Source organism: Oncorhynchus masou, chromosome 16 (genome assembly GCF_036934945.1).
Source record: "Oncorhynchus masou masou isolate Uvic2021 chromosome 16, UVic_Omas_1.1, whole genome shotgun sequence".
Lineage (NCBI taxonomy): Eukaryota > Metazoa > Chordata > Actinopteri > Salmoniformes > Salmonidae > Oncorhynchus > Oncorhynchus masou.
The window spans coordinates 35,888,919-35,915,198 of record NC_088227.1 but is presented as its reverse complement, the minus strand read 5'-3'; the positions used below and the strand labels follow the sequence as shown (position 1 = coordinate 35,915,198).

Sequence of the window (26,280 nt, the reverse complement as noted above, 5' to 3'; positions counted from 1 at the left end):
AAAATCCCCTGTGATATTACTGTGAGGAAGACCCATCAGCGGTCAGTTCAGTCAGAAGTGTGTAACGTTACAGAAAGTTAGGAACATTCAAGCCTATTCATAAAAGTTTCACCACACTGAACACACCCCCAGTTCTAGCTGCGCTGTGACAAGACAATGAAAGGAAACTCCCAGAGCCCACCATCTTATTGTTCATCACAGGATCACACTGGCAGAAGGGCCTTCATTTATTCATCATATCCCAGGAGAGAACTGGAGGCTTGCTCAGGTTGATGCAACATGCAGAATGCTCAGATAGACATTCACTTAGGCTTTTATAGAATATTAATCTTTTTGTTTTTATTTGATCTCTTATTGTTAAACAAACTACAAAACAAGACAATAAGGATCGTGAAAAGACAACAATAACTAACTGAGGAGGAGGTACATGACCATACAAGACAAACACACGCAATACAACACAGCCAAGACAATTATCAGCGAAGCAATGGTGGGGAATGGAAAGTTTTCCAGGATCTGAATAAATATTAAAGGAACATAGCCCAGGTAAAAAGTTAGAGGAAACCCTGGACGCCGAAGACGTGGATGTCAATTAAGGCCCCCCCCTCTGATTCAGAGGGGGTGGGTTAAATACAGAAGACACAGTTCAGTTGAATGCGTTCTGTTGTACGTCTGACTAGGTATCCCCCTTCCCTTTTCTCAGTCTTCTTAAATCCTCACCGTGGGATAGAGATGTATATTTCAGCTGGACAAAGACACACCAGAATGGATTTCCATGAAGGGGTGGATGCTTCCTGAATGGTCCAGTCACAATCCGGACTTAATATTGCTGTGCATCAGTGTTTCCCAACCAAATGTAAACAATACGTATTGACAAAATCTATGGATATATGTTGTCCTGCGAATTGGTCAAAGTTGGTTGAATCTTATTCAAAAATGTTTCGCAGTTGTAATGGCTGGCAAAGGTGCTTCAACAAAGGATTAACTCTGGGGTGTGAAGATACATGCAGTCAAGACTTCTTCAAAAAATGTCTCTATATTTTCTTTCACTTTGGAAATGTGAAATAGTTTGTATAAATTGGTAGGAAACTGCATACATATCCCTGTGAAAAATATTGCACAAACTTTTTCTGTTTTTTTTTAAGACATACTACTGGGATCCTGCAGATGAACGTGGGGCTACAAAAACGCAATTACTGTTACATCAAGGAGGAACATTTATGGAAAAGAGGCCTGGGGCCATGTGTGTGTGTGTGTGTGTTTGTGGAGGGGGTGTATGTGTGTGAGAGAGAGAGAGACAGATACAGAGAGAGCATGTGAAAGAGACTGTCTCTCTGACTATCCCCTAGTGTTAAAGGTGGTGTAGCGTTAAAATCCCAGCTGGTACTTGATAAGCTATTACTTCAAACCTATTCCTCTGTTAGATATTCCACTAACCACCGCAGACATTTCAGATTCCCTAAATGACTAGGCGAGGAGTCGGCGCTAATCCACAGCCAGACTCTCCAGCTCATCTCTCCAGGCCAGGCCAGGCTGAATGACCTGTCGTGCCCACAGACAGCTCTCACAATGGGGCTAGTGTTAGTGTCAGGCCCCCTGCCTTCCCAGAGACAACCAGGTCGATGGGAGTTCAGTCTGGAGGCAGCAGGAGCAGGCAGTGTCTGTTCAGTGGAATCATGCTGGGCTAATGATAGTACCCAGTAAATGAGCCAAGAAAGTGACTCTCAGAAGCGGAGGTAAACAGACTCTCTCAGCCAGCAGAGGAAAACAGTCTCTCTCAGCCAGCAGAGGAAAACAGTCTCTCTCAGCCAGTGGAGGAAAACAGTCTCTCTCAGCCAGCAGAGGAAAACAGTCTCTCTCAGCCAGCAGAGGTAAACAGACTCTCTCAGCCAGTGGAGGAAAACAGTCTCTCTCAGCCAGCAGAGGAAAACAGTCTCTCTCAGCCAGCGGAGGTAAACAGACTCTCTCAGCCAGCAGAGGAAAACAGTCTCTCTCAGCCAGTGGAGGAAAACAGTCTCTCTCAGCCAGCAGAGGAAAACAGTCTCTCTCAGCCAGCAGAGGAAAACAGTCTCTCTCAGCCAGCAGAGGCAAACAGTCTCTCTCAGCCAGTGGAGGAAAACAGTCTCTCTCAGCCAGCAGAGGCAAACAGTCTCTCTCAGCCAGCAGAGGAAAACAGTCTCTCTCAGCCAGCAGAGGAAAACAGTCTCTCTCAGCCAGCAGAGGTAAACAGACTCTCTCAGCCAGCAGAGGCAAACAGTCTCTCTCAGCCAGTGGAGGAAAACAGTCTCTCTCAGCCAGCAGAGGAAAACAGTCTCTCTCAGCCAGCAGAGGAAAACAGTCTCTCTCAGCCAGCAGAGGCAAACAGTCTCTCTCAGCCAGTGGAGGAAAACAGTCTCTCTCAGCCAGCAGAGGCAAACAGTCTCTCTCAGCTAGCAGAGGAAAACCGTCTCTCTCAGCCAGCAGAGGAAAACAGTCTCTCTCAGCCAGCAGAGGAAAACAGTCTCTCTCAGCCAGAGGAGGAAAACAGTCTCTCTCAGCCAGCAGAGGAAAACAGTCTCTCTCAGCCAGAGGAGGAAAACAGTCTCTCTCAGCCAGCAGAGGCAAACAGTCTCTCTCAGCCAGCGGAGGCAAACAGTCTCTCTCAGCCAGCGGAGGAAAACAGTCTCTCTCAGCCAGAGGAGGCAAACAGTCTATCTCAGCCAGCAGAGGAAAACAGTCTCTCTCAGCCAGCGGAGGCAAACAGTCTCTCTCAGCCAGAGGAGGCAAACAGTCTCTCTCAGCCAGCAGAGGCAAACAGTCTCTCTCAACCAGAGGAGGCAAACAGTCTCTCTCAGCCAGAGGAGGCAAACAGTCTCTCTCAGCCAGAGGAGGCAAACAGTCTCTCTCAGCCAGAGGAGGCAAACAGTCTCTCTCAGCCAGAGGAGGCAAACAGTCTCTCTCAGCCAGAGGAGGCAAACAGTCTCTCTCAGCCAGCAGAGGAAAACAGTCTCTCTCAGCCAGAGGAGGCAAACAGTCTCTCTCAGCCAGAGGAGGCAAACAGTCTCTCTCAGCCAGAGGAGGAAAACAGTCTCTCTCAGCCAGAGGAGGCAAACAGTCTCTCTCAGCCAGAGGAGGAAAACAGTCTCTCTCAGCCAGAGGAGGCAAACAGTCTCTCTCAGCCATATAGGATATATGATAAACAGAGTAGCAGCAGCATATATGAGGATTGTATGTGAGTGGGTGTGTGTAGAGTCAGTATAAATGTATGAGCATATGTGTGTGTGAGCAAATGATGGAGTGAGTGTTTATGTGTGTGTTGGAGTATCAGTGTGTGTAATGTGTAGTGCCCTGTCAGTGTGCATAGAGGCAAAAATAAGAATAAAATACAAAGGTCAACTCAGACAGTCTGTGCACCTATTTGGCAGTCTAATGGCTTGTGGATAGAATCTGTTCAGGAGCCTGTTGGTGTCAGACTTGTTGATCTAGTATTGTTTGCCGGGCAGAAGCAGAGAGAACGGTCTATGGCTTGACAGGTTGGAGCCTTTAAACATTTTCTGGGCCTTTCTTCCACACTGCCTGATATAGAGGTCCTGGATGGCAGGGAGATTGGCCCCAGTGAAGTACTGGGCTGTGTGATGAGCTTGGAGGGGACAATGGTGTTGAACGCTGAGCTGTAGTCAATGAACAGCTTTCTCACATAGGTGTTCATTTTGTTCAGGTGGGAAAGGGCAGTGTCGAGTGCCATTGAGATTGCGTTGTCTATGCGATATGTTGGGGCGGTATGCGAATTGGAGTGGGTATAGTTTGTCTTGGATGGTGGAGTTTATGTGTGCCGTAACCAGCCTCTCAAAGCACTTCATGATTACAGAAGTGAGTGCTACAGGGTGGTAGTTGTCGTGGCATGAAGCCTTGGAGTTCTTGGGAACAGGAATAATGGTGTTCATTTTAAGATATGGGGATTACAGACTGGGACAAGGAGAGGTTGAAAACTACAGTGAATAGGCGGTTTAAGTCACTACAGACATGGATTCAATCGCAGGCTGTGTCATAGGGCGGCACACAATTGGCGGGTTTGGCCGGGGGGAGGCTTAACTTGGCTCATCGCGCTCTAACGACTCCTTGTGGCGGGCAGGGCGCCTGCAGGCTGACTTCGGTCGTCAGTTGAACAGCGTTTCCTCCGACACATTGGTGTAACTGGTTTCCAGGTTAATCGGACGGGTGTTAAGGAGTGCGGTATGGCGGGTCATGTTTTGGAGGATGCATGACTCAACCATCGCCTCTCCCGAGGCAGCAATGAGACACTGTCGTAGAAAAAGGTGGTAAACTTGTTTTAAAAATAATAATTACCGTGAATATACCTGCCAGCTGTTCTGCGCCTGCTCTGAGAATGCGCCATGGAATACCATTGGGCCTCATGGCCTTGGGGGTATTGACCTGATTAATGACTTTACTCACGTCGGACTTGGAGAGCGAGATCACCCATTCTTCTGGGTCAGTGGACCTTGGAGAGCGAGATCACCCATTTTTCTGGGTCAGTGGCCCTTGGAGAGCAAGATCCCCCATTCGTCTGGGTTGGTGGCCCTTGGAGAGCAAGATCACCCATTCTTCTGGGTCAGTGGCCCTTGGAGAGCAAGATCACCCATTCTTCTGGGTCGGTGGCAGCCCTCACACCCGGCACGCTGTTGTTATTGTCAAAGCGTGCATGAAATGCATTGAGTTCGTCTGGTAAAGAGACATCGTTGGGCAGATCACAAATTGGTCTTCCTTTGTAATCCATAAGGGACTTTAGGCCATGCTACATCTGGCGGGCGTCAGAGTCTGTGTAATACGATTTCATATTATTTCCTATATTGTCCTTTTTGCTCCTTTGAGGACTCAGCGGAGGTCATAGTGGGACTTGTTGTACTTGTTCCTGTCCTCAGCTGTAGCCTCAGGGTTGTCTGTGATAGCCCTGTAAGAAGTAGCCCTGTCCTTTATTTTAGCACCAACCTCAGTGTGAATCCAGGGCTTTTGATTGGTGAAGCAGTGAACCTTCAGTGTGGCGATTACGTCACCAATGTATTTCCTAATGAACCTGGTGACAGAGGTGGTCAGTTCGTGAATGTTATTGGCAAAGTCCCAATCCGCACCAGCAAAGCAGAACTGTAGCATAATCTCTGATTCTCCTGTAGCATAATCTCTGATTCTGGAGACCATTTCTCAACGGAGCAAGTCACGGGAAATTCATGTTTAAGATTCTGCTTGTAAACAGGAAGCAGGAGTACGGAGTTATGATCTGATCTGCCGAATGGGGGACGAGGGAGGTCCTTGTATTATTTCTTGTGGGGAAAGTAACAGTGGTCTAGGACTTTTCGTCCCTAATGGCGATGGAGACATGTTGATGGATGTGTGGCATCACATGTCTTAATTAAAATCGCTGGCAACCAGAAAAGCAGCCTCTCTCAGCCAACGGAGGCAGACAGTGTCTCTCAGCCAGCGGAGGCAGACAGTGTCTCTCAGCCAGCGGTGGCAGACAGCCTCTCTCAGCCAGCGGAGGCAGACAGTGTCTCTCAGCCAGTGGTGGCAGACAGTGTCTCTCAGCCAGCAGAGTCTATTAGGCCTACATCACTGGGAGGAGACCGTCTAATGGACAGATAACACATCACTGAGATGAGACCGTCTAACGGACAGATAACACATCACTGAGAGGAGACCGTCTAATGGACAGATAACACATCACTGAGAGGAGACCGTCTAATGGACAGATAACACATCACTGAGAGGAAACCGTCTAACGGACCGATAACACATCACTGGGAGGAGACCGCCTAACGGACAGATAACACATCACTGAGAGGAGACCATCTAATGGACAGATAAAACATCACTGTGAGGAGACCGTCTAACGGACAGATAACACATCACTGGGAGGAGACCATCTAATGGACAGATAACACATCACTGGGAGGAGACCGTCTAATGGACAGATAACACATCACTGGGAGGAGACCGTCTAATGGACAGATAACACATCACTGAGAGGAGACTGTCTAACGGACAGATAACACATCACTGGGAGGAGACCATCTAATGGACAGATAACACATCACTGGGAGGAGACCGTCTAACGGACAGATAACACATCACTGAGAGGAGACCGTCTAATGGAAAGATAACACATCACTGGGAGGAGACCGTCTAACGGACAGATAACACATGACTGGGAGGAGACCATCTAATGGACAGATAACATATCACTGAGAGGAGACCGTCTAATGGACAGATAACACATCACTGAGAGGAGACCGTCTAACGGACAGATAACACATCACTGGGAGGAGACCATCTAATGGACAGATAACACATCACTGGGAGGAGACCGTCTAACGGACAGATAACACATCACTGGGAGGAGACCGTCTAACGGACAGATAACACATCACTGGGAGGAGACCGTCTAATGGACAGATAACACATCACTGGGAGGAGACCATCTAATGGACAGATAACATATCACTGAGAGGAGACCGTCTAATGGACAGATAACACATCACTGAGAGGAGACCGTCTAACGGACAGATAACACATCACTGGGAGGAGACCATCTAATGGACAGATAACACATCACTGAGAGGAGACCGTCTAACGGACAGATAACACATCACTGAGAGGAGACCGTCTAATGGACAGATAACACATCACTGAGAGGAGACCGTCTAACGGACAGATAACACATCACTGGGAGGAGACCATCTAATGGACAGATAACACATCACTGGGAGGAGACCGTCTAACGGACAGATAACACATCACTGGGAGGAGACCGTCTAACGGACAGATAACACATCACTGGGAGGAGACCATCTAATGGACAGATAACACATCACTGAGAGGAGACCGTCTAATGGACAGATAACACATCACTGGGCGGAGACCATCTAATGGACAGATAACATATCAGTGAGAGGAGACCGTCTAATGGACAGATAACACATCACTGGGAGGAGACCATCTAATGGACAGATAACATATCAGTGAGAGGAGACCGTCTAATGGACAGATAACAGTCAATAGACACTGGAGAAAAGCCAATAAAACCATTCAGCTCTTTCTTATTGTCTTTCTATCGCTCTTCATTCCTATTTGTTATTCCTTGCACTCTCTTTCCCTTCTGCCCATGTTAACCCCCTATCAATCAATCAATTTATCAATCAATTTATCAATCAATCAAATGTATTTATACAGCCTTTTTACGCCAGCAGATGTCACAAAGTGCTTTTACACAAAACCCAGCCTAAAACCTCTATCATGGTGGCCTCCACTCCTCTCCCCCTTCCTCCACCCCTTAAATCTCTGCATGGTCCAGAACTCACCTCGTCCATCATCCCTCGCCTCCCTCCCTCATTCCCTCCTTCCATCAATCCATCCCTCATTCCCTCCCACCATCCACATGCCTGGGGATTGATCAGGCCCTCATCCCTCAGGCCGGATGTCACACACACACACACACACACACACACACACACACACACACACACACACACACACACACACACACACACACACACACACACACACACACACACACACACTCTCTCTATCTATCTCTCTTTCGCCCGTCACGCCATCTGGCCTGCGTGTGTCATCATCTCCAGGTGATTGACAGCTGTGGAGAGGGCGGAGCCCAGAGGCGGATCGCCACACCGACCCTGTATTCACCCAAATCATTAGTGCTGCTGGGTGACTGGTGGTGGGTGGGCTGTTGGCCTGTCACTCAAATCAGGGAGGGGGATGCTGAGTGTGGGAGGTCATGGAGCGAAGGTGTGAGATATTGAGTAAATGGCTGCCTTCCTCCTCAGGCACGTCTACTGTACAATGCCGATAGTGTACATGCTATGTGTGTTTGTGTACATTCTGCGTCTATACATTTAGTCTGTTTATTTAGTCCGTTTATCGTCTGTCTGTATTTTGTTTATTGTGGTAGCAGCATTTTACTGTGTAACACTTCTTTACATGCAAATGTATATGTAATGACGTAATAAAGGAGATGCTGATTCTTGTTGTGTGCCATGTCATCCACTTCACAGTGACATGATCATAGTCACGCAAGCAAGCACGCACACACACACACACAGGGCAGAAAGGCAGTAACATTATGACACTGTATGGTAACACTGCTCCTGTACAGGGCCCTTCCACCAAATCGGAAATCGGTGCCTTTTGAGAACTGTAATTTTGTAAAAAAAAACTTTGGATTTCACCTCATTTTCATTCACTGTCATAAAGAACACATGTTCTATTTCATAAAAAGTAGTTTTCTCATCTCAAGGTTAAATAAAAACATTACAATAGTAAGTAACAGGGTTGACCATAACAGGGTTGACCATAACAGGGTTGACCATAACAGGGTTGACCGTAACAGGGTTGACCATAACAGGGTTGACCGTAACAAGGTTGACCATAACAGGGCTGACCGTAACAGAGTTGACCGTAACAGACTTGACCATAACAAGGTTGACCATAACAGGGCTGACCATAACAGACTTGACCATAACAAGTTTGACCATAACAGACTTGACCATAACAAGTTTGACCATAACAGGGCTGACCATAACAGACTTGACCATAACAAGGTTGACCATAACAGGGTTGACCATAACAGGGCTGACCGTAAAGAGTTGACCGTAACAGGGTTGACCATAACAGGGTTGACCGTAACAGGGTTGACCATAACAGGGTTGACCATAACAGGGTTGACCGTAACAGTCTTGACCATAACAGGGTTGACCGTAACAGGGTTGACCGTAACAGTCTTGACGATAACAGGGTTGACCGTAACAGAGTTGACCATAACAGAGCTGACCATAACAGGGTTGACCGTAACAGGGTTGACCATAACAGGGTTGACCATAACAGGGTTGACCGTAACAGTCTTGACCATAACAGGGTTGACCGTAACAGTCTTGACCATAACAGGGTTGACCGTAACAGAGTTGACCATAACAGAGCTGACCATAACAGGGTTGACCATAACAGGGTTGACCGTAACAGTCTTGACGATAACAGGGTTGACCGTAACAGAGTTGACCATAACAGAGCTGACCATAACAGGGTTGACCATAACAGGGTTGACCGTAACAGTCTTGACGATAACAGGGTTGACCGTAACAGTCTTGACGATAACAGGGTTGACCGTAAAGAGTTGACCGTAAAGAGTTGACCATAACAGGGTTGACCGTAAAGAGTTGACCGTAACAGGGTTGACCATAACAGGGTTGACCGTAACAGTCTTGACGATAACAGGGTTGACCGTAACAGAGTTGACCATAACAGAGCTGACCATAACAGGGTTGACCATAACAGGGTTGACCGTAACAGTCTTGACGATAACAGGGTTGACCGTAACAGTCTTGACGATAACAGGGTTGACCGTAAAGAGTTGACCGTAAAGAGTTGACCATAACAGGGTTGACCGTAAAGAGTTGACCGTAACAGGGTTGACCATAACAGGGTTGACCGTAACAGTCTTGACGATAACAGGGTTGACCGTAACAGAGTTGACCATAACAGAGCTGACCATAACAGGGTTGACCATAACAGGGTTGACTGTAACAGTCTTGACGATAACAGGGTTGACCGTAACAGTCTTGACGATAACAGGGTTGACCGTAACAGTCTTGACGATAACAGGGTTGACCGTAACAGTCTTGACGATAACAGGGTTGACCGTAACAGAGTTGACCATAACAGAGCTGACCATAACAGGGTTGATGATTTATTCTTAAATCAGCCATAAATCCCCTTGTGGCAGGAGGAATGGAAGCTTGTTGTGTGTAACAGGGAGGGGCAATTGAATGCAAGCTAAAAAAAACAACACTTCTAGCCTGTCTATCACAGGGGGATGGTGGTGCCTTAATTGGGGAGGACGGGCTCATGGTAATGGCTGGAATGGAATCAGTGGAATGGTATCAAATATATCAAACACATACTGAAGGTTCCATGTGTTGATGCCATTCTATTCCAGTCATTGTTATGGGCCGTCCTCGCCTCCGCAGCCTCCAATGCTGTCTTTACTGTATGGTTATCAGGTTTGACGCTTTATGCATGACCTGCTCAGTTTTCCACCACAAAACACCAGAAAATTGCCCAAAAGAGTAGAACCAGCTCACCTGATTCGACTAGATGTTTCTTTTGAAAATGTTTTATTTTTTTAAGGAATAGTTCCATCATATTAAAACGAGAGTTCAGTTCACATGACAGGGTTGACCTTAAACTGAAGGACAGACGGAAATGAATCACTGTTCACATTAAATTAATAATCATCTCCAGAGATGACTTTGTCATAGCAACAAATTAACGAGGGCTTTACAATGATAATGAAAACCTTTGGGATAATGTGGATTAATATCTTCCTAGAAGTGACACAGGGTTGACAGATGCAAAATGCATAATTTTGGTAATTTAGCAAGTCATTATTCATATTAAAAATCAGATGCATTGAATTCTCCGTCTATATTAAAGGGACCTTTATTTAATATTACAAGCTTTTAAAGTGCACAGTTTCTTCTTAAATTATTAAAGGCCCAGACGCAAAAGGAACAACCCTACTGCTATAACAAATTAGACTGACTGGTCCCAGAACAACGGCTCGATGTGTTCAACAACAAACACTGTCTCTGACTGAGACCCATCTGGACAGTGTCTGTCTGAAAGATGTGTTCAACAACAAACACTGTCTCTGACTGAGACCCATCTGGACAGTGTCTGTCTGAAAGATGTGTTCAACAACAAACACTGTCTCTGATTGAGACCCATCTGGACAGTGTCTGTCTGAAAGATGTGTTCAACAACAAACACTGTCTCTGACTGAGACCCATCTGGACAGTGTCTGTCTGAAAGATGTGTTCAACAACAAACACTGTCTCTGACTGAGACCCATCTGGACAGTGTCTGTCTGAAAGATGTGTTCAACAACAAACACTGTCTCTGATTGAGACCCATCTGGACAGTGTCTGTCTGAAAGATGTGTTCAACAACAAACACTGTCTCTGACTGAGACCCATCTGGACAGTGTCTGTCTGAAAGATGTGTTCAACAACAAACACTGTCTCTGACTGAGACCCATCTGGACAGTGTCTGTCTGAAAGATGGACATGTTTTGGTGCCATGAATCCTACCTTTGTTTTCCAGCCAATATTGAATAATTACAAAAGCAAGGGATTTAATCGGAGACCAGCTGTCCGAAGTGTGTGTGTGTGTGTGTGTGTGTGTGTGTGTGTGTGTGTGTGTGTGTGTGTGTGTGTGTGTGTGTGTGTGTGTGTGTGTGTGTGTGTGTGTGTGTGTGTGTGTGTGTGTGTGTGTGTGTGTGTGTGTGCGTGTGCGTGCGTGTGTCTGTATTCCAAAGCAATTGAGGATATCACAGGGGGGAACTGAAAGCTGCACCTATGGCTGGACTCATGACTAATGCAAGCACGTACGCCATCACACACACACACGCATGCAAGTAAACACAGGCACACACACACACACACTCGCCTAGAAGTACACACGCACACAAACGCACACACACAATCCCACCTCCCCCATACCTCTACCCCTCTACACACATCTCCCTTCAGGTGGGTAGTTACCTGAGGGACTCAGCCATGCGTCGTAGGTCCTCGTTCTGCTGCTTGAGGCGTTCCAGCTTGGCAAGAATCTTGGATAGCTCTCTGCTGGATCTCTCTGGGTGCTCACTGTCCCTCACCAGGTGGCCCCCGATGTAGAATAGCAGCGTGCCCCACGCCAGCAGTACCAGGGTAACCCAGCGCCAGGAGCCCGCCCAGGGCCGCATCGTAGCTCAGCCTGCCCACCTACACACACCGTCGCGACCCGTCACAACAGCCGCCGGGGCATCCTCACTGGCACCGCAGTGCAGGGGCAGTGGGAGGGAGGTGGTGAGAGAGAGGAGGGTTTTTGGGGCAGTGTATCTCTGGTGAGGTTCAGCCTCCTCTCCGTGTGCTAGAGCATGACCGACGCCCCTTGCTGTTGTTCCAGCCCTGTCCTGCTAGGGTCTCCACCTCTTGCTCTTTGTGACTGTGTCGCCTTCCACTCCACTCCTAACCCCCTGCTAGTCCCCCCCTGGTCTGTACGTGTCACCACTTCCTCTAGCGTCCTCCTGTCTTACTTCATGTGTTTGGCCTGGCTCCTTTGGGGACAAAGAGAGAAAGAGAGCTAGTCAAACAGACAGAAAGACAAAGGGATTGATGGATGGACAGATGGACAGACAGACACACACGGACCCACATAGACAGACAGATGCCAGGGGAGCTGAGAAAACAGAGCCAAACTCCCAGAGAAGGACAGACGCAGCTCAGAGGAACAAGGCTTGCTGGCTGTAACAGTGGAGGCATTGTGTGACTGGCCCTGACAGAGCCGAGGCTCAGCAACCCCACAGGATTGTTCAGCATGACACTGCAATTTACATTTCCACCGTGATGTACAACGCTCCAAGAGCCACAATGCGCTGTGATGAGAAAACAAAGAGACTGGGATGTTCTGTTTTCTCTCTCTCTCTCTCATTCAAAAATTGTATTTCCAAATAACAATGGTACAGTGAAGATTTCAGTAGGTGTTCAGTTAGTGCTCCCATTTGCTTCTTGCTCAGCCATTAGCTTCTTTTCTAGTTTCTAAATCTCTTTCTCTCTCACTATCTATCTCTTTCTCTTGCTCTTTCTCTCTCTCTCTCTCTCTCTCTCTCTCTCTCTCTCTCTCTCTCTCTCTTTGTTTCTCTATTTCTCTCTTTAACACACTCTCTCTCTCTCTTTAACACTATCTCTCCCTCTTTCTCTCTCTTTAACTCTCTCTCTCTTTCTTCTCTCTACTCTCAAACACTTTCTCACCACCACTTTCTCTATCTATCTAACTCTGCCTCCCACCTTCTCCCCCCCCCCCGCCCCATCTCACTTTAAGGCATGGCTAAACCCAATGGCTAATATGGAGCCACCATCGCCACTGTCTCTGTGACAAAGTGCGTCATTGTCAATGTAATGTGGTGAGCCCAGTGTCATCACTTCAGAGAGAAAGAGAGAGAGAGAGAGAGAGAGAGAGAGAGAGAAAAGGTAGACAGAGAGAGGGAGAGTAAGAGAGAGAGAAAAGAGAGCTAGGGAGAGAAAGAGAGAAAGAGAGACGGAGAGAAGAGAGAGAGAAAAGGAGACAGAGAGAGTGAAAGAGTGAGAGAGACAGAGAAAGAGTGATAGAGAAAGAGAGACAGAGAGAGAGAGCAAGAGAGCGGGAGAGAGAGCGAGACAGAGAGAGAAAGAGAGATAGGGAGACAGAGAGAGAGGGAGACAGAGATAGAGGGAGACAGAGAGAAATAGAGAAATAGTAATAGAGAAAGAGAGACAGAGACAGAGGTAGAGAAAGGGAGAAAGACAGAGAGAGATAGAGAGAGAAATAGAGCGAGAAAGAGAGAAATATAGATAGACAGAGTGAGAGAGAGAAACGGGAAGGTTTTCTGTAGTATTATCAATGTAAGAGTTCCAAACTTCCTTAATAAGCACAATGTCTTGAGTAAAAGCCAAATTGGATTTATACCAAAACATCGCACAACTGATCATATTTACACCCTACACACCCTGATAGATAAACATGTCCACCAAAATAAAACAAAAATATACGCTTGCTTTATCGACTTCCAAAAAGCATTTGTTACTATTTGGCATACAGGACTGTTCTACAAAGTTATTGAAAGTGGTGTAGGGGGTAAAACATGACATAATTAAATCAATGTATACTGACAATACGTGCAGCATTATAATTTGCAAGAAAATAACAGAATTCTTTAACCAGGGGCGGGGCCTTCGCCAGCGTTGCAATCTGAACCCTGCATATATACAGTGGGGAGAACAAGTATTTGATACACTGCCGATTTTGCAGGTTTCCTACTCACAAAGCATGTAGAGGTCTGTAATTTTTATCACAGGTACACTTCAACTGTGAGAGACGGAATAAAAAACAAACATCCAGAAAATCACATTGTCTGATTTTTAAGTAATTAATTAGCATTTTATTGCATGACATTGGTATTTGATCACCTACCAACCAGTAAGTATTCCGGTTCTCACAGACTTGTCAGCTTTTCTTTAAGACGCCCTCCTGTTCTCCACTCATTACCTGTATTAACTGCACCTGTTTGAACTCGTTACCTGTATAAAAGACACCTGTCCACACACTCAATCAAACAGACTCCAACCTCTCCACAATGGCCAAGACCAGAGAGCTGTGTAAGGACATCAGGGATAAAATTGTAGACCTGCACAAGGCTGGGATGGGCTACAGGACAATAGGCAAGCAGCTTGGTGAGAAGGCAACAACTGTTGGCGCAATTATTAGAAAATGGAAGAAGTTCCAGATGACAGTCAATCACCCTTGGTCTGGGGCTCCATGCAAGATCTCACCTCGTGGGGCATCAATGATCATGAGGAAGGTGAGGGATCAGCCCAGAACTACACAACAGAACCTGGTCAATGACATGAAGAGAACTGGGACCACAGTCTCAAAGAAAACCATTAGTAACACACTACGCAGTCATGGATTAAAATCCTGCAGGATGAGTACAACCCCAATAATACCATCTCAACAGTGAAGCGTGGAGGTGGAAACATCATTCTTTGGGGATGCTTTTCTGAAAAGGGGACAGGACGACTGCACCGTATTGAGGGGAGGATGGATGGGGCCGTGTATCGCGAGATCTTGGCCAACAACCTCCTTCCCTCAGTAAGAGCATTGAAGATGGGTTGTGGGGCTGGGTCTTCCAGCATGACAACAACCCGAAGCACACAGCCAGGGCAACTAAGGAGTGGCTCCGTAAGAAGCATCTCAAGGTCCTGGAGTGGCCTAGCCAGTCTACAGACCTGAACCCAATAGAAATTCTTTGGAGGGAGCTGAAAGTCCGTATTGCCCAGCGACAGCCCCGAAACCTGAAGGATCTGGAGAAGGTCTGTATGGAGGAGTGGGCCAAAATCCCTGCTGCAGTGTGTGCAAATCTGGTCAAGAACTACAGGAAAAGTATGATCTCTGTAATTGCAAACAAAGGTTTCTGTACCAAATATTAAGTTTTGCTTTTCTGATGTATCAAATACTTATGTCATGCAATAAAATGCAAATTTATTACTTAAAAATCATACAATGTGATTTTCTGGATTTTTGTTTTAGATTCCGTCTCTCACAGTTGAAGTGTTCCAATGATAAAAATTACAGACATCTACATGCTTTGTAAGTAGGAAAACCTGCAACATCGACAGTGTATAAAATACTTGTACTCCCCACTGTATACATAGAGTACTGCACACACTACAATTACTTAGGTTTAAAAATAAGCTTAACTAGACACCGTATTAATGAGGCAGTGAGTAAACTGAAAGAGAAAGCAGGGCATTCTATGCCATTACAAGAAAATTAAAATTTGGCTAAAACTAATTGAATGTGTCATTGAACCAATTGCACTTTATGGCAGCAAGGTGTGGGATCCACTTGCAAAACAAGATTTCATCAAATGGTACAAACACCCCATCGAAACCCTGCATGCAGAGTTCTGTAAGATGCATGCAGGGCAGAATTAGGCCAATACCCACTAATAATAAAAATTCAAAAAAGAGCAATTCAGTTTTGGAAACATCTAAAATACAGGTTCCCCCTCTCATATCATTACCAAGCCCTGCAATGCCAAGAGCTGAGCAAAGAAAAGAGTCCCCTCATCCAGCTGGTCCTGGGGCTGAGTTTACAAACCTGTTCTACTAACACACTGAAGCCTCAGGACCAGAACATCCAATCAATCAGGATAAACCAAATTACAACACAGTCAAAACAAAACTACATTGCTTATTGGGAAACACAAGCACAAGCACAAAGCAACACTACATTACCTATTGGGAAACACAAGCACAAAGCAACACTACATTACCTATTGGGAAACACAAACACAAGCACAATGCACTGCTATCTGGCCCTAAATGGACAGTTCACTGTGGCTAAATATTTGACCATAGATACTGATCAAAACCTTAGAAAAACCTTGACAAAGTACAGGCTCAGTGAGCACAGCCTTGCCATTGAGAAGGATAGACACAGGAAAACCTGGCTCCCTGTAGAGGAAAGGCTGTGCAACCACTGCACCACAGCAGAACCTGTCTCCCTGTAGAGAAAAGGCTGTACAACCACTGCACAACAGCAGAACCTGTCTCCCTGTAGAGAAAAGGCTGTACAACCACTGCACAACAGCAGAACCTGTCTCCCTGTAGAGAAAAGGCTGTACAACCACTGCACAACAGCAGAACCTGAGACGGAGCTGCATTTCCTGACAAAATGTCAAAAATATAAAACAATTAGAGAGTGTCAATTCCCCAGATTTGAGACCCTAATTCAAGGTTTCAAAGACCTCTCTGATGAGAGTAGGCCACCTGTCCTCTTGGAGGAGGACGCAGAGAGCTGTGGGTTGGCAAAAACTACATTGCTGCCTGCCATAAGATGAGGGACAGTGTCTGACAGACCAATCAACATGCACATGTCCTCTACTGTATGCTTATAGTTATTATTCAATGTATGGTTATTTTGACCCTTGCTTATTGCTGCTACTGTTGTCCCATTGACAATTTTGATTCTTCTTATTTTCATATTTTAAATATCCAAAGTAAGCGTTTGGCAATATGTACATTGTAATGTCATGCCAGTAAAGTAAATTGAATTGATTTGAATTGATAGAGAGTGAGAGAGAGAGAGAGAGAGAGAGAGAGAGAGAGAGAGAGAGAGAGAGAGAGAGAGAAAAAACAAGTGAGAGAAAGAGTGATGAAGAGAGACAGAGAGAGAGAGTGAGAAAGGGTGAGACAGAGAGAGTGAGAGAGAGAGAGTGAGAGAGAGAAAGAGGGAGATATGCAGAGAAAGAGAGAGAGAGAGAGAAAGATATACAGAAAGAGAGAGATAGAGAGTGAGACAGAAAGAGAGAGAGAGAGAGAGAGAGAGAGAGAAAGAGAGAGACAGACGGAGAGAGAGATAGAGAGAGAGAGTGAGAGATAGAGAGAGCGAGAGTGAGACAGAGAGAGAGAAAGAGAGACAAGGAGAGGGAGACAGGGAGAGTGAGAAGGCAAGAGAGAGAGAGAGTGAGCCAGAGAGCCAGAGAAATAGAGAGAGCGCGAGAGAGAGAGAGCGATACAGAGAGAGATGCTGCTAGTCCCATCCACCAAACTACCAGGTGTGAAACAGGGAAGGGACTCAGAGGTACAGAGGATAGAGGAGACCTAACTCACTCCATCAAATTAATCAAAACAGGAACATTTTACATTTGGCTAGAAATTCAAAAGGAAATGATCTTAATTAACAGAGTAGAATGTAATCCCGTGTGGTACCTATATCCCCCCTCTCCAATCCCCATACTTTAATGAAGACAGCTTCTCCATCCTGGAGGGGGTGAACAATCATTTACAGGCCCAGGGACATGTACTAGTCTGTGGTGACCTAAATGCCAGAACTGGACAAGAACCTGACACCCTTAGCACACAGGGGGACAAACACCTGCCTGGAGGTGACAGCATTCCCTCCTCCCATGTGCCCCCCTAGGTACAACTATGACAACATAACCAACAAAAGGTGTCACAACTCCTGCAGCTCTGTCACATGCTGGGTATGTACATAGTCAGTGGTAGGCTTCGAGAGGACTCCTACTGTAGGTACACCTATAACTCATCTCCTGGCAGTAGTACTGTAGACTACTTTATCACTGACCTCAACCCAGAGTCTCCCAGAGCGTTCACAGTCAGCCCACTGACACCCCTATCAGACCACAGCAAAAACACAGTCTACTTGAACAGAGCAATACTCAATCATGAGCCAACAAAGCCAAGGGAACTGAGTAATATTAAGAAATGCTATAGATGGAAGGAATGTAGTTTGGAAACCTACCAAAAAACAATTAGGTGACAACAAATTCAATCCCTTCTAGACAATTTCCTGGACAAAACATTCCACTGTAATAGTGAAGGTGTAAACTTGGCAGTAGAAAATGTTAACAGTATATTTGACCTCTCAGCTTCCCTATCTAACCTAAAAATATCAAACAGAAAACCCGAAGAAAATGAACAACAATGACAAATGGTTTGATGAAGAATGCAAAAATCTAAGAAAGAAATTGAGAAACCTGTCCAGCCAAAAACATAGAGAACCAGAAAACCTGAGTCTACGCCTTCACTATGGTGAATCACTAAACCAATACAGAAATACACTATGGAAAAAGAAGGAACAGCACATCAGAAATCAGCTCAATAATTGAAAAATCCATAGACTAACCACTTCTGGGAAAATTGGAAAACACTAAACAAACAACAACACGAAGATTTATCTATCCAAAATGGAGATGTATTGGTAAACCACTTCTCCAATCTTTTTGGCTCTATAACAAAGAACAAACAGATACATATATAACAAATACAGGATCAAATACAAATCTTAGAATCAACTACTAAACACGACCAGAACCCACTGGATTCTCCAATTACATTGAATGATCTACAGGACAAAATAAAAACCCTCCAACCCAAAAAGGCCTGCGGTGTTGATGGTATCCTCAATGAAAGGGACATGTACTAGTCTGTGGTGACCTAAATGCCAGAACTGGACAAGAATATACAGACAACAAATTCCAATTGGCTATACTAAAACTCTTTAACATCATCCTTAGCTCTGGCATCTTCCCCAATATTTGGAACCAAGGACTGATCACCCCAATCCACAAAAATGGAGACAAATTTGAGCCCAATAACTACCGTGGGATATGTGTCAACAGAAACCTTGGGAAAATCCTCTGCATTATCATTAATAGCAGACTCGTACATTTCCACAGTGAAAACAATGTACTCAGTGAAAACAATGTACTTACTTGGCACATTGGAAAAAATGTACAAAAAAACTGAGCAAACTAGAATGCTATATGGCCCTGAACAGAGAGTACACAGTGGCAAAAAACCTTACCACCGTGACTGACCCAAACGTAAGGAAGGCTTTGACACTGTACAGACTCAGTGAGCATAGCCTTGCTATTGAGAAAGACTGCCGTAGGCAGACCTGGCTTTCAAGAGAGGACAGGCTATGTGCACACTGCCCACAAAATTAGGTGGAAACTGAGCTGCACTTCCTAACCTCCTGCCAAATAAATGACCATATTAGAGACACATATTTCCCTCAGATTACACAGATCCACAAAGAATTTGAAAACAAACCCGATTTTGATTAACTCCTTTACTGGGTACTCCTCTTCTGGTGAAATACCACATTGTGCCATCACAGTAGCAATATTTGTGACCTGTTGCTACAAGAAAAGGGCAATCAGTGAATAACAAACACCATTGTAAATACAATCCATATTTATGTTTATTTATTTTCCCTTTTGTACTTTAACCATTTGCACATCGTTACAACACTGTATATATTCATAATATGACATTTTTTACGTTTTTATTATTTTGGAACTTCTGTAAATGTAATGTTTACTGTTCATTGTTGTTTATTTGACATTTGTATATTATCCACTTCACTTGCTTTGGCAATGTTAAATAATGTCAATGTAGCCCCTTGAATTGAATTGAGAGAGACAGAGGAAGAGAGAGAGATAGAGAGATCAATATATATATATATATATATATATACATATATATATATTTGAGAGAGAAAGAGAGAGAGAGAGAGAGAGAGAGAGAGAGAGAGAGGAGAGAGAGATAGAGAGATCAATATATATATATATATTTGAGAGAGAAAGAGAGAGAGAGAGAGAGAGAGAGAGAGAGAGAGAGGGAGAGGGAGATAGAGAGATCAATATATATATATATATATATATATATATATTTGAGAGAGAAAGAGAGAGAGAGAGAGAGAGAGAGAGAGAGAGAGAGAGAGAGAGAGAGAGAGAGAGATGGATCTGAGCTGCCAGGTTAATGAGAATACACACCTTATCTATCAACTCCTAACCCCATCAAAGTGTTTGACTTGTAGATGCTGGGTATATAGTTGAGGTGCTGTGTATAGAGTTTAGATGCTGTGTATAGAGTTGAAATGCTGTGTATAGAGTTTAGATGCTGGGTATAGAGTTGAGATGCTGGGTATAGAGTTGAGATGCTGGGTATAGAGTTGAGATGCTGGGTAGAGAGTTGAGATGCTGTGTATAGAGTTGAGATGCTGTGTATAGAGTTGAGATGCTGTGTATAGAGTTTAGATGCTGGGTATAGAGTTGAGATGCTGGGTAGAGAGTTGAGATGCTGGGTTAGAGTTGAGATGCTGGGTATAGAGTTGAGATGCTGGGTAGAGAGTTGAGATGCTGGGTATAGAGTTTAGATGCTGGGTATAGAGTTGAGATGCTGGGTATAGAGTTGAGATGCTGGGTATAGAGTTGAGATGCTGGGTATAGAGTTGAGATGCTGGGGATAGAGTTGAGATGCTGGGGATAGAGTTGAGATGCTGGGTAGAGAGTTGAGATGCTGGGTATAGAGTTTAGATGCTGGGTATAGAGTTGAGATGCTGGGTATAGAGTTTAGATGCTGGGTATAGAGTTGAGATGCTGGGTATAGAGTTGAGATGCTGGGTATAGAGTTTAGATGCTGGGTATAGAGTTTAGATGCTGGGTATAGAGTTGAGATGCTGGGTATAGAGTTGAGATGCTGGGGATAGAGTTGAGATGCTGGGGATAGAGTTGAGATGCTGGGTATAGAGTTGAGATGCTGGGTATAGAGTTTAGATGCTGGGTATAGAGTTGAGATGCTGGGTATAGAGTTGAGATGCTGGGTATAGAGTTGAGATGCTGGGTATAGAGTTGAGATGCTGGGTATAGAGTTGAGATGCTGGGTATAGAGTTGAGATGCTGGGTATAGAGTTGAGATGCTGGGTATAGAGTTGAGATGCTGGGGATAGAGTTGAGATGCTGGGTATAGAGTTGAGATGCTGGGTATAGAGTTGAGATGCTGGGTATAGAGTTGAGATGATGTGTATAGAGTTGAGATGCTGGGTATAGAGTTGAGATGCTGGGTATAGAGTTGAGATGCTGGGTATAGAGTTGAGATGCTAGGTATAGAGTTGAGATGCTGGGGATAGAGTTGAGATGCTGGGGATAGAGTTGAGATGCTGGGGATAGAGTTGAGATGCTGGGTAGAGAGTGTGCATTGAGACATAATAGGGAATGGCCTGTGTGGCTTTACTAGGGATATATCAAGTTCCTCATGTGTCTGTGTGGGGTATGGGATTGGCTGATGGCCAGTGTTATCCTGGGTGGTCTTATAGGCCGTCTCTGTGTGTGTGGTTGGGTGCTTGCGTGCATGTGTGCGTTTTTAAGTCTGCATGTGTCTTTGGTTCTGCATGCATATTCTTGTGCATGTGAGACAGTATCGCTTCGGACTAGCGTAGTAAAAGGTAAGTTAACTGTACTGCCAGTGTACGTCAGCATGTGGATTGTGGAACATGCAGAGCAGTTGGTACGTAAGGACATGTAATTGGTGCCATGTAATTCCATAGAGACCCTTCATGCTTTACTGACTACACCCCTCAACACAGCTGCGGCTCAAACACAACTAGCTGTCCTTCTGGCCTCCTATTGATCTATCACCATGATATTGTGCCACTGTGCACCGTGTCGGCTCAAAGAGGCCCTGCTTCCTGTTTCATGCAAACAACAAGCCGTAATGGCAGTCCAGTCCTTCTAGCCTGCTATTGAGAGCCATCGTGATATTGTGCTATTGTGCTCCGTGGCGGCTCTGCACTGTTGCTGTGACTAACACGAGCTGACATAAGGACAGGTTGGTGTTCTATATGTAGGGCAGTGGTATGCTGAGCTGTGGTTGTATTATGAAAAGAAAGCAGCGAGAGGGGTAGCTACGTGCTGCCAGCTAATGCATTTGCTTGGTGGAGGGATACTGTGAATAACTCTTCACCGTGTTAGAGGGATACAGGTTGGCTGGCAGGCTGGAGCAGTAATGAATGAAGACTGTGTACAGTGGGCTAAGTCCATGTCAGGGTGAGCACGACACTAGCACTGGTCCCAGATCTGTTTATAGCCATCTCTTACAGTATGTTCTTTGATATACAGTACCAGTCAAAAGTTTGGAAACACCTACTCATTCCAGGGTTTTTCTTCATGTTTACTATTTTCTACATTGTAAATTAATAGGGAAGATATCAAAACCATGAAATAACACATATGGAATCATGTAGTAAGCAAAGACGCATTAAACAAATCAAAATCTATTTGATTTTTGAGATTCTTCAGAGTCGCCACCCTTTAACCTTGATGACAGATGTGCAAACTCTTGGCATTCTCTCAAACAAATTCATGAGGTAGTTACCTGGAATGCGTTTCAATTAACCTTGTTAAAAGTACATTTGTGGAATTTCTTTCCTTCTTAATGTATTTGAGCCAATCAGTTGTGTTGTGACAAGGTAGGGGTGCTATACAGAAGATATCCCTATCTGGTTAAAGACCAAGTCCATATTATGGCAAGAACACCTAGAATAAGCAAAGAGAAAATCACAGTCCATCATTACTTTAAGACATGAAGGTCAGTCAATCCGGAACATTTAAAGAACTTTGAAAGTTTCTTCAAGTGCAGTCGGAAAAACCATCAAGCGCTATGATGAAACTGGCTCTCATGAGGACTGTCAAAGGAAAGGAAGATCCAGACTTACATCTGCTGCAGAGGATAAGTTCATTAGAGTTAACTGCACCTCAGATTGAAGCCCAAATAAATGCTTCACAGAGTTCAAGTTACAGACATCTCAACAATCAAATGTTCAGGGGAGACTGCATGAATCAGGCCTTCTTGATCTAATTACTGCAAAGAAACCACTACTAAAGGACTGCAATACGAAGAAGAGGCTTGTTTGGGCCAGAAAACACAAGCAATGGACATTAGACAGGTGGAAATCTGTCCTTTGTTCTGATGAGTCCAAATTTGAGATGTTTGGTTCCAACTGCTGTGATTTGTGAGATGCAGAGTAGGTGAACGGATCATCTGCGCACGTGTGGTTCCCACCGTGAAGCATGGAGGAGGAGGTGTGATGTTGTGGGGGTGCTTCGCTGGTGACACTGTCTGCGATTTATTTAGAATTCAAAGCACACTTAACCAGCATGGCTACCACAGCATTCTGCAGTGATACGCCATCCTATCTAGTTTGAGCTTAGTGGGGCAATCATTTGTTTTTCAACAGGACAATGACCCAACACACCTCCAGGCTGTGTAAGGGCTATTTGACCAATAAGGAGAGTGATGGAGTGCTGCATCAGATGACCTGGCCTCCACAATCCCCCAACCTCAACCCAATTGGGATGGTTGTGATGAGTTGGACCACAAAGTGAAGGAAAAGCAGTCAACAAGTGCTCAGCATATGTGGGAACTCCTTCAAGACTGTTGGAAAAGCAATCCAGGTGAAGTTGCTTGAGAGAATGCCAAGACTGTGCAAAGGTGTCATCAAGGCAAAGGGTGGCTACTTTGAAGAGACTCAAATATAAAATATATTTTGATTTGTTTAACACTTTTTTGGTTACTACATTATTCCACATGCGTTATTTCATAGTTTTGATGTCTTCACTATTATTCTATAATGTAGAAAATAGTAAAACTGAAGAAAAACCCTTGAATGAGTAGGTGTGTCCAAACTATTGACTGGTACTGTACAGCACAAACAGATCTGAAGCCAGGTTAGTGTTTGTCCTGACATGGCCCTTATGGATGTGTTTGTGCTCTCTGGCAAGACAATGACTTGGCTAAACACTCCAAACAGGTCTGGGACCAGGCTAAATGATATGAACTCCTGCTATAACAAACATTGTGTTGAAAATCCAAAATTGTTTGCATAGTCAACTTACACACAGCTCTGACACACACACTTACCCAACCAGACATGCCACCAGGGGTCTTTTCACAGTCCCCAAATCCAGAACAAATTCAAGAAAGCGTACAGTATTATATAGAGCCATTATTGTTCCATCTCATATTGCTAAAATGATCAGCAAACCTTCTTCTTCTTCTTTGCATGTACCGTCTATAACACACAGTAGGTTACAATGACATCAATAAAATAGTTGGAATTGGAAACTAGATCTGAACCCGAAATGGCAGGCTGTCTTTTATTGTGATTCAAGAGTTCAATACAGACATTGTTGATGTGAATATGAGGTGATAGGAGAGGCGGCACTGTACTACATTGCATTTTCTCATATCTTGAATGTACAATGTCCTTGAGTTGCTGCGAATAAGGCTCCACAAGGCGCTTTCTATCAATAATAAAATGATAATAATATCAGGTCTAGATAAAAAACAAAATGTATCAGCCTCGACACCGGAGGTCCGTGAGGCGGTTTTACAGCATTGACATTTTTATACAAGTTGGCCGTTTACTGCTATTTTCTGTCCCCCTTCCTCCCCCTCTTCTCTTCCTCTCCAAAGAAGAGCAACCTGATTGAAAGTGAAGCGCCAGTGACTCCAGCCTAAATGCAATATGCGATGGCTCCTTTCTGAATTTGCACTCTTTTGACTGGAGGGAATAGAAGGGAATGAAGAGCGCAGTGCTCTTCGTAAGTGGATTGACTCGCAACGCCAAATAGCCTGCCATCTCGCCAATCTTCTCACCGACCCTCACTCCCCTACCTTAACGCCGCCCTCTACCCATAATACCTTTCCCCTGGCAGTCACGGTAACCGCAGCAGGGAAGCGCCGCTGCTCATATTATGTGAGACCTTTGAGTTGACTAACTCACAGTACTGCCAAGACTGGGAGATGACATCGTCACACTCATGTAACCGCACACACACACACACACACACACACACACACACACACACACACACACACACACACACACACACACACACACACACACACACACACACACACACACACACACACACACAGAAAATATAGGACCACCAGGATACTGTCGTTGTGAAAGGGGTGAGCAGAACGTAGAGCTAGAAGAGCTAGACATGAAGCCCAAGGAGAGGTCATCTATATCACAAGGCCATAGTCACCAAGCAATAAGCACTGGGATGAAAGCCAGAATAATGCACAATGCTGTACTGTAGAAGAGGACTTATATTACACTTTTAGTGGCTTTCAGACTCAAGGACTGTATCTATTTTGTGTGTGTGTGTGAGTGTGGGGGGGGTTACATGAATGAGTGCATAATAGCGTGTATTCCTGGTCATACCTGGAATAATTCTAGTTTTAATGCTGCAACATGTAACTTGTTGGTCGACCCGTCATAATTCATGTAGAAATTTGAGTTACAGATCTGTCATTTTCATTGAAAGCAAATCTAAGGAGCAGTAGATCTGTTCTATGTTGCTATTTCTATTCTTCCCGTTCTTAAGTTACATTTCTATCTGAAAATTCTGTAAATATCCATTCTGCTGAATGTCCATTGCCCCAGGTGTACATAACCAAGTCAAACAAATGAACCAATTATATTTTGTACAGATAATTATAAATATGGTGTGATGCTCAACTACCCTGTGGCTCTTTCAACATGCCACTGAAAAGGTTGAAAGCTACCTGAAAATACTGTAGAGTAATTAATGCCATTGACAAACATTGCAAAGAGCAAGTTGGATGCCTAGAAAAAAAACAACTAAGAAATGATTTGTCCATCTGAAGATAAGTGTTCTTGTTTCAAACACACACTATAACATCTATAAAGGGGTAGTTTATTCAGAATACAAACTAACATGATTTTCAGCCTACCTTGGGGGTCGTTGATTTAAGAAGACAATTTTGGGATGTTTAGTTTCCTTTCGACATAGCCATAGATGTTTACTACTAGCCATAGATCTTTACTCTCAGTAACACTAAACATTAGTAACACTAAACACATAACATTAAACTGTTATTGTGCCTATGTAATACAACTGGAAATACTTTTGGAGCAACATTTTATTAGCATGATGTTACATAAAATGTTGGTAATTGATATTTAATTGCATAGCGATGATATGAGAGTTTTTGTAACTACTGTACACAAGAAGAATAGTGACTGCTCCTTATTCCACTTATGTCATAGCTCCATTATTATGCATTTCTAAAACAATTTCCAAAGTCCTATGTAACAGCAAGGTTGCTACTGTAATAATCACAAAGTTACAGTTTGTCAAGTGTTACTGTATTACTGTACTGTATTACCTTACTGTATGTCTCACACATTGTGAAAATATATTTGTTAGTCATTTTGAAGCTGTAAAAGTGGTCTAATGTTGAGCGGATTCCATCCAAGTCCGTCGAGGCTATATTTAAGATGCATATCTAAGAGCCCTCCAAACCATGT

At 44.4% G+C, this 26,280-nt stretch overlaps 1 pseudogene; it reads right to left on the bottom strand.

Annotated features, from left to right (window-relative positions):
- LOC135557907 (alpha-(1,6)-fucosyltransferase-like) overlaps positions 1-26,280 on the bottom strand; it is a 205,579-nt pseudogene that overhangs the window by 57,109 nt on the left and 122,190 nt on the right.